This window comes from Psittacula echo, assembly GCF_963264785.1.
Source record: "Psittacula echo genome assembly, chromosome: 7".
NCBI lineage: Eukaryota > Metazoa > Chordata > Aves > Psittaciformes > Psittacidae > Psittacula > Psittacula echo.
In genome coordinates, this window is record NC_137740.1 from 49,838,556 (window position 1) to 49,848,876 (window position 10,321).

Sequence of the window (10,321 nt, forward strand, 5' to 3'; positions counted from 1 at the left end):
CTCCTCCTCTCTCCTATTCTCTTCCTTTCTCCTCTTCTTCCTTTCTCCTATTCTCTTCTCTCTCTCCCCCATTCTCTTCTGCTCTTCTTTCTCTTGGATTGTCATATAAGAGAATAGAATATAAGAGAAGAGATTCCAAGAGATTCCAAGAGATTCCAAGAGATTCCAAGAGATTCCAAGAGATTAAAATGTAAGAGAATGCAAGAGAAGAGATTCTAAGAGAAGAGAATGTAAGAGAAAACACAAGAAGAGAATCTAAGACAATCTAAGAGAATCTTAGAAAAGGGAATGTAAGAGAATACAGGATAAGAGATTCTAAGAGAATCTAAGAGAAAACAAGAGAAGAGATTCTAAAAAATTCAAGAGAATCCAATATAAGAGAAGAAAACAGAAGAAAATACAAGAGATTATTAGAACCGAGAAACTAAGTGATGAGAATCTATGAGAAGGGAATCTAAGGGAGGAGAATCTAAGAGAATCTAAGGGAAGAGAAAGAATCTAAGGGAAGAGACTGTAAGAGATGAGACTGTAAGCAACCAGAGGAGAGGAAAGAATATGATTAACGCTGCCCAGGCCACTGTGTGTGAATCCAACCTTGCTGCACAAGCTGGGGTCTCCCAGCCCCCTGAGAAAGGAGCATTGACACCTTCTGCATCCGAGAACACATACAGCTGTCATTACATAGACCTTACTGGTGGCTTAGCAGCAGGCAAATGCTTATTGATGCGAAGTCCTGCTGGGGCACTGGGGAAGAGGAGAGACCACAGAGGTTCCTTGGAGACATCTTGCTATGAAGGCTGGTGGTGGGCCTGAAATTCTTTTGAGACCATGATTTTTCTGAAAAAAACCCAGGCACATTAGAAGGAAAACAAGCAAAAACAGGAGAAAGGAAGATTTAACCCTTTTTACACCTGAGACAACAACATTTGTGAATCTGTGTCACCAATGTTACAGATGCATGTTTTGCAGCACTGCATGCTAGGGATCCCTGTCATGTCACAGCCCTGCTGTAGCCTTTGCATCGTGCACCCACCTGCTTGGGCTGCCAAGCGATGAAGGAGGTCAGTGACTTCAACCAGCCAAAGCCCTGCCCTGATCTCCATTGAGGTTTCTGCATGAGGAACACCCTGTTTTTGTACCAGATCTTCTTTCAGGATACTGGCTTTAAGGTCTCCAGCAATAAAGGATTTATTTTGCTTTTCCTTTGTTGTTTTGGTGTCTGATTGCCCTCAGTGCTAAATTTAAATGTCCTTTCCAGTTTGATAGCCATCAGTTTTAATTTCCACGCTTTCTGAGTGACACTTTCCTCCCCAGGCCTCCGAGACCACTGTCTCAGCTCTCCTGGCTCCATAAGGATGATTGATAGTGTTGTGCTCACCCCTTCCACAACGCCCGTCTCTTTGTGACGAGGTCTGAAAGCTTAGAGAGGAGTACGGACTGCAGATCTGCACTAAGGAGCACCACCAAGAGCAATGTTTGGCCGAGACACCTGAAACACTGCAGCCTGGGAAGCAATGACATTGGCTGCTCACAGCTTGTTGTGAGAGCTGACCCTGCACTCAGGGCTAAAGTTACACCAGGTTTCTCTAAGCTCACTATAACCAAGCAGACCTCAAATTATTTCCTTGCTCAAGTGTTTTTCTTCTTCATTCCTCTTCATGACAGTGCTCAGAACAGAGACATTACTGGAAGCCACAGACATTTCATGTGGTAACAGGGGCTATTTAGAGAAAAACCACAAAACCAGCAACAAATGTTTTTAAATTTTTTAACTTAAAATTTAATTTAATTTTTGAATTTAAAACAAATGTTTTAAATGTGTTCACCTATACCCATTGTCACAGAATCAATAGAACAGTTGAGGCTGGAAGGGACCTTAAAACTCATCCAGTTCTAAACCCTGCCACGTGCAGGGACACCTTCCACCAGACCAGGTTGCTCCAAGCCCCTTCCAACCTCGTCTTGTTATAAAACAGCAAAATATCAGTCCTTGTCCTTTGCCTCCTTGGAAAAGGGCCGTTCAGCATTCCGTTTGCTTCTATTACCCTCCCCACCACAGCACAGTTTGTCCACACATTGCAAACCATTCCTGATAACTTGAGGGGAAATGGCTGCTAATGAATAGGGCTGCTAGAGGTTTCATTCCTATTCATAGCTATCGTTGAGCTTTAGTTAAAATCACTCTAGTTTGATAACTATTCAGTGCTGGCTAGAAAAGGGTAAACTGACCAAAGCTGCTGCAGTCACAGTAGCAACAAGTGTGGAGACAAAGTTCTCTGCAGAGGACCAGCAAAACACATTTAATGAGGCAACCCTAAAGGATCCCACAGGAAGCATTCAGGTGCTTAAATAACTAGGTCACTCCAGGCATTCAGCACTTTACTAGGATCCTAATGGTGCTCCCTAATCACTAGCATTTGTCAGTATCTACACCAAAAGAGGTAATACCAAGTCATTGCAGGCATTGCTACTGTTCAAACTCACTAAGTCCCATTAAGATACTTCTGGTCTAACAGCCCTGCAAGGAGATGATGATTTACAAGGACTTGAAATAAACCCCCAAAACTTCAAGAGACAAAAAATACCAACACAAAATATGAAACAATAAGAACCAAATGCAAAAGTCTGTTCCAAGCCTGCCCCTTCATAGCAAAGAGTAGCAATTGTTCAAGCAGGAATTACTCACATAATCATTAGGGGACACATTAGCTAAGAGGCTTTATTTTGGGGAATAAAGATGAGATATCATCAGGGACTGCAATAGCAAAGAGAGAATACAAAATACATATCAAATGTTCAACTATGAGCAGTTACAGGAGCGACTTTTGCAGGAATTTAGGCTGATCTGCCAGCAGAACCACATCTTCATTACAGTCACTGGCCAAACCCAAAGGGTAGGGGGCATAAATCCTTGCAGAAATTGGAATTATTCACTCCAGGCATCCAGGACAAGGTAAACTAATGGTGAGAGTTTATTGTGTTACTAGCAAACAGCCATGCACAGCTCTGGGAAGGGGAATAGTGGTGGGCATTACGATGACTGAGCAGGCAGCATGTTCTTTGTGACACACAACCCAAGTTTACTTTAAGTCAAAACCAGCCAGAGTTTTCCATTTACATGGCTTCCCAGTCCTTTCCTTGCAGCATTTAATCCCCTGTGATCAATTACACCAGCATTTGCTGAGATCAGAATAGAATGGACAAAAGAGAGCCATGTACAAAATAATAATCGCTATTCACATAAGCCTCTTTATAAATGCAAATTGTAACTCTTCAGATACTGGCAATGGGGCTTATTTTCATTACCATATTTTCACTGGCTGTAGTTAGTGCAGTAGAGAGACTATTACCTCTCCTGTCATTAATAAGAGACAGAAACTCATTTGCCACACTGCCATTGATGGCTTCTGCTACCAGCTCACCACCCTCACAACTTCCCTTTCAACATCTCTACTGCCTAGTTCATGACCCGCAGACACCACCAGCCAAGCGCCCACACAACACAGGCTGTATTTCCACAACAGGACCAGGTACTCAGAGGACACACACTGGCGGGAACCACACACTGTAGAGTGGGGAAACCCAGTAGGAATTTGCTGCTTTTCAGGCACTATCAAAGTACTGGTGTAGGAAATGCATTTTTGGTACTAGCTGAACACTGATAATATTCAACACTGTGGCACAACAGCAAAGCTGCCTGCACAGAGCCCAGCTGCTGATGCTAATGCTGCTAATGCAGCCCTGCTGCAGTGCAGTTGCTTTTGTCTTCAGCAACAGAAAGGGCTGGCAGCCGGGATGCTGCTCTCAAACCCACTGCAAAACCCTCCGCTGCTGCCCCACAAAACTCTCCTCTTGGTTCCCCGAGCATCTGCATGCCCTGTGCTCCCTGATCCATGATGGTCAACCATGAGAGTTGCTGTAGCAGTGTGAAGACACAACAGACATCACCACATCACCAGCAATCTGGATTCACAGAGAAGGCTCCGTCTGCCCTATTAGAAGAGGTTTAGCTCTGCAAATACTCCACGGAGTGGAGCCCAAGAGACAGCCTGCAATTGCAAAGGTCCCACTCAAGAGTGCATATCAGCATAGAGCTGCTGTACAGATATACGTGGCTGTTATTACATACACTAGCACTAATCCAATTAATTTGCTTTTAAATCACACCCATCTTGGAGCACAGCTATTGCCTGTGCTGTTTGGGAGACCAATGCAGAGTGTCCAGCTCCCCTGCAAAGGGAGGCATCAGGACACCCTTTCTCATGGCTGGCAGCAGCCACCAGGTCTGGGCTTTGCTGTGGACCCTGCCTGTGTGAAGATCCCAAAGAGACTCTGAACAGTACTGGGTGAATGCATCCTGAGGCTCCTATTGCACTAATACGTGATTTTATATGTAGAAATCACATGATGTTGGAGAAACCTGCACTCTCAACAAGCAGAACTTGCTATCATCGCAGTCGTTACTGATTAAAGCAGTAAAGAAAGATACATAATGAGGGAACCAAACCTGTGTGAACGTAAGTAGTGCTGAAGCATGTTAACATTGATTCTCACTGCAGATTAATAACTCCAAAGAACGTGCTTCCTTCAAACAATAAACGTTTTCTGCCTTACACAGCCAAGTGCCTCAAAGCACACCCGCTGTGTTACAGGAGACTCAGTAGAAGGACAAGGCAATGCTTAGAATCCAGAAACCTCCCAGCAGCGCTGCACCATGCACTTGGCCTGGAATCCAGAAACCTCCCCTAACGCTGCACTCGAGCTTTTGCAAACAACCACCACAATGAACTATTTTAACATCCTGATATTTAAAATTAATCATTAACCCCCTCTAATGATCACAAGACCTCTCCTTACGGTGATGGAGCCCTCTATGTTTGTAAAGGCAAGTGAAGAACTGAATTTAAACTTTAATCTTGAATCATGTGGTCCACCCTTGTGAGGACAGAGGTGAGTGTGAGAGGATGCTGTGAGAACTTCGAGGGCACATTCAAGCCACAGAGCTCTCTCTCCCTTGCACAGCACAACGCCCTTGCTATTACCCATTTGGCACCTTCCAAGCCCTCTCACAGATGAGAACAATTACAATAGCAGAGGGGAAAGACATCAGCACAGCAGATGGAAATGGTTTTTTTTCTTCTCTCCCCTCTTGCCTCCCTATATGCTTTGGCAGAGATCTGTGTTAATATTGGAAACCACAGCTTCCACAAAGCAGTCAGTAACAGTGAGGCCTGGTCCCTCTGCCCATGCAATGAAGGTCCCTGCAGGGGCTGTGTGGTCTCCTTCCAATGGGACACAGCCCAAGACCATCTTCATGTGGTTACAGCCAGCTTTAAGTGCTTTTGGTCAAATTTCCACAGTATCATTCTTGCTAATACACTTACAGTGGGAGATGGTTTTAATGGCTTTGGGATGACAGAGGGGGGATTTATAATACACATTAAGAAGAAGTTCTTCTCTGTGAGGGTGCTGAGGCCCTGGCACAGGTTGCCCAGAGAAGCCGTGGCTGCCCCATCCCTGGCAGTGTTCAAGGCCAGGTTGGACAGGGCTTGGAGCACCCTGCTCTAGTGGAAGGTGTCCCTGCCTGTGGCAGGGGGGTTGGGACTGGATGAGCTGTAAGGTCCCTTCCAACCCAAACCAGTCTGGGATTCTATGATTTTCCACAGCCTTCATTTATTGGAAAACAAGAGATGATTTGCAGAGGCAAACCTTCACCCAACTCTTAGAGCTGAGCAGAACCAAGGGCACAGCCTGAAGGTCTGAAGTTTCATTTGGACTCACCAAAAGGGAGCTGTTAGTGTCCCCTCTGTATGAGCAGGCAAACTTGGGATAGTGCTGGTGTAAACCCAACTCATTAAGGCATATGATCATACCCTGCACTTAGGGTTGAAGCTGTGTGGCTTTGAATGCAATTTGATGCATAAGCATTCATGGGAACTCAAGATGTTCTGCACGTTATGAATGGTTCTAACATGTGTCGTCTGGTTCCCTTCTCCTGTAGCACAGCCAAGTGAGATTGAAGTCTCTACAGCACTCCAGGTCAGCCCAAACTGTGCCTCAGTAACTGAGGGACTGAAAGGTGAAACAGCACAGGGCGAAGGCTGGGGAAAAGGAAATACTTGGCTAGAAAAATACATCACTTGGGTGGACTGTTTTCAAGCTTCAATAATAAAAAAGTATTAATGCCATTGAAGACTTCTTTGCATTGTCATGTACCCTGAGAAGAAAGAGTTCCATCTCTTAGCTGTGTAATCCATAGACATTTGCCTTTGAATCTCTGCTTGGACAAGAACTGAGCAGAGCGGAAGTGTAGGTGGGACCCAAAACCTTGAGCAGGGAAAGCAGAGCACTTCCTATGTGAACCCAAACATGAGGCTCAGCTCTCTCCAGCTACCTCTCTTCTGCAGAAGGATGGAAGTCTGGTTGCAGCTAATTAGCGGTTGGAGGCAAAAGCCATTTCTTACATGTTTTATTCCTCCCTGTGCACGAGGTGTTCCACTAGCCATAAAATCACACTTAGTCCTAGGCAAGAAACCAGGTCCCGAGAATGCTGTGGTCATGGAAGAAATGTGCCATAGCTACTGTGAGTTCCCACAGCTCTCCATGCACCACCTGCAGACACGCTCGCTTCCTTCCTGGAAATCCTGAGGAAGGTTTCCCAGCCTCAGGAATAAGTGCATTTGTGCTCCTGACACTAACCCCAGCTATCTGAAATCAGTTCCTGTCTCTGCTCCCCACTGCTGGCTCAGCTTTGCTTGGGCTGCAGCAAGAGACAGGAGAGCCTCCCGGTTTCACCAAAGGCAGTTTTGGGATACAGATATAGAGTTATGCAGATATAGACATCTCAGAGGGGCTCAGTAATCACCCTCTCACACATAGGCAATACCTGGACCCTAACAAACCCCCCCAGCATGGACCTTGCTCAAGCAGCATTGCACAAGGGCACTAGAAAAGGTTTGTCTTGGACTCAGATGAAGGAATTTGGGGTTTTGTCACCTGGACAATGACTCTCCTAAGCCTCGGCATATCCTAATTTACTAGATCTAGACCAGGTGACAGCACACCAGGAAACCCACGAGGCAGTTCGTATGTGACAAACCAGCATCGTTGCTGCTTTTTTGCCTCAAGCCATTTTAAGCCCTGTCTCCAGCTTTGCTCTTCCCCACCTTTCCCTGCACGGTGCTGCAGTGAGACCTGCTGGGTTCAGGACTGTTACGCTGGTGTAACGAACCTGATTTGTGGAATAAAAGCACGAGATCTGACAGGAGAAAGCTGTGTTCCTCTCATGGACGAGCATTAAACCGAAATGGAATGCAAAGTGGGCAACTTGCTTTTCTCACTCTTGTTTCCATGACAAGGCACTGAATGCATGGGGAGTTTAAGGGAGCCTAAGCTCCAAATCAAAGAGTAAATGAAAACATTTCTGTTATGAATACAGATAACCTGTTCTTGGGTTTTATGATTGCAGTGAGAAACTTTTAAGTATAATTCTAAGAGTCATTTTAGGAGGGATACAAAAAACTTCCTTAAAATCCAACTTGATCTTGCAACATTTCTGGATGGCAGCATCAGACATTTATTTTCCTTGATAAACATCAGTATTGCCTCTCCAGTCCAAACTCTATTTTATTATTAGCAGAGACCACAAGCTCCTGTTAAACCAGCCACTCTATCACTGCCCACTGTTGCAGAGCTTCAAGGAAATTCTCATTAAGCCCCAGCAACAGCTTCCAAGGCAAACTTCTTACTGCAAGCACCCTCCTGACTTATTGAGCGAAACTTCTCTTTGTTCAGCCATTGCCAAGCAAGCCCATGCTTGCAGAGGGAGGGTATTCTTGTGCCACAAGGTCTCATGGGCTCTGAAGCTCCTGTCATCACTCACCAGGCTCCCCTGGCAACCTGCTTTGTGCACAGGACACACCTGAAGTCAATTTAAGCTCCTTTCCAAGCAACACCCAGATGTATTGTGTGTGCCCAGGGATGTCCTGACCTGAGTTTTGAACATCAACCAAGGGCAGACAAGCACAGTAACACTTGGAAGAGTTGAGCTTCCTCTGAAGCATACTGCAAACCCATTACCTACACTTATCAATGGCAGAGAGACCAGTGCAACAAACAATAAGCACAGGTTTAAGTAGAGGTCAGTGTGGACGCAGCAAATTCCTGGTTGACATTGCTGATACAGACTGTGCAGGAATAACGGAGTCATCGTGTTGCTGGGAAAGTAAGATAGGCACTTTCAGCAATGGCTATGGAGATTGCTCAGTAGCATCCAGGACCAGCGAGCACAGCTGAGTCTATCTACAGCTGCCTGGGAGGTTTAGGCACAAAGCTGTCACTGGGGTTAATTCCTGAATCCCCAGGATGACCTGGGAATCTCAGCTGAGCGACTGTTTCCTCTTGGGATTTTGTTTTGTGAAACCACCACACTATTGATTGTTTGGAGAGGTGACAAGGACACTCATGGGACTAGGAGGATGATCCCAGATACAAGTTGAATAAAGGGAGGTAGAGGCAGAAAGGCACTCAACCAAACTGGGTATGTGATGGCCTGATCACACCAGCCTAGGGCTTCTGTGAGCAAAGCTGCTGTATTTCTTGCAAATGGGCAGCACAGACACCCCTGGAACCATGGCTGCAGCTGAACCACCTTCAGACATGACTGCTTGTTCATTAAGAAATAGTGCCTCTGAGCTATCAGATACACCCAGTTATACTCTGCCCTGGCGAGTTCATAGCTGCAGCTACTTGAATATATACTGGAGAACCAGATTCTAACCTAATAAAGTTGCAATTAAATTGCACTGCCTTTACATTAAACGCCAATCCAATTTCTTCTGAAGTGAATGTGAGACTTCTTGATGGGCCCTGCACATCATAGAATCTTACATAGAATCCCAGACTGGTTTGGGTTGGAAGGGACCTTAAAGCTCATCCAGTTCCAACTTCCTGCCATGGGCAGGGACACCTTCCACTAGATCAGGGTGCTCCAAGCCCCATCCAACCTGGCCTTGAACACTGCCAAGGATGGGGCAGCCACAGCTTCTCTGGGCACCCTGTGCCAGCGCCTCAGCACCCTCACAGAGAAGAACTTCTGCCTAATGTCTAATGTAAATCCCCCCTCTGTCAAGTTAAAGCCATTCCCCCTTGGTCTGTCCCTGCAGGCCCTTGTCAAAAGCTCCTCTCCAGGTTTCTTGTCGGCCCCTTTATGTACTGAAAGCTGCTCTAAGATCTCCCCTTAAGGAGCCTTCTCTTCTCCAGGCTGAACCAGCCCAGCTCTCTCAGCCTCTCTCCAGGGCAGAGCTGCTCCAGCCCTCGCAGCATCTCCATGGCCTGCTCTGGACTCACTCCAACAGCTCCACATCCCTCTTGTGTTAGGACATCATCCATGTCCTTCTCCTGTCCATGACACCCAGTGCCACACAACACAAACAGAGCATTTGTGAGCATTTCCATTCCTACACCAGGAGGATGGATGTGTAAACTCCCCATTATGGTCAATGAAAAAAAAGCAAAGGAATAACTTCTGCAGGCTGAATCATCATCTTTGCACTACACAGCAATGGTTCCCTACATCAGCCTTTACTGCCTGCTTATGTCAGGGACTGAATGCAGGATAGAGCCCAGTACAAACGTGGTCATGACCTTAACTGAGTGTGGCAGATATTTGCAGAGTTTCCCAGCTATTGCTGACTTTTTTGTTAGTTTTCCACGTAAGAATTAGCACCTGTGGGAAACATGAAGACATCACTCTAAGTCTGCCATGGTACAGGACACTGAAGACACACAGAGGGAATCAGTCTGAGTTAACTAAGAGGTACAGATTTAAAGTGAATTGGTTAATCTACATTAAGCTGCTTTAATTCTGAGTAAGTGGCCTTTACTCCACTTTAAGATATAAATAAGCTCAAGTGAATTACAGTAAAAGGAGACTATTTGATATCCAAGTCCACATGACAGTGGGAAGAAAGCCCCTGCCGCAGGGCTGGCCTCCCCTAGCCACTGGAGATGCTTCAGACCTCAAAAGGCCCTGTTAGGCACCACCACAAATTTGCTGATAGCTCCTGTAGCAGACAGCATGCCCCAGCTGCACACCTACAGTGCACTTAGCCACAGCTATAACCAAAGACAAAAATGAAGCTGAAGAACTTAACAAGCTCAAAAGATGCCTGTTGCTACATCCTAATGGCAGCACATTTGCCACATCACATTCGATGCTCCTAAAAGATGAGACTTCTCATTGCTTACAGTCCCACAGCAGCCAGCGTTACACACAGTAAGCATGTTTTCACCAAATCAATCAAAGCCTACTGCTCACACA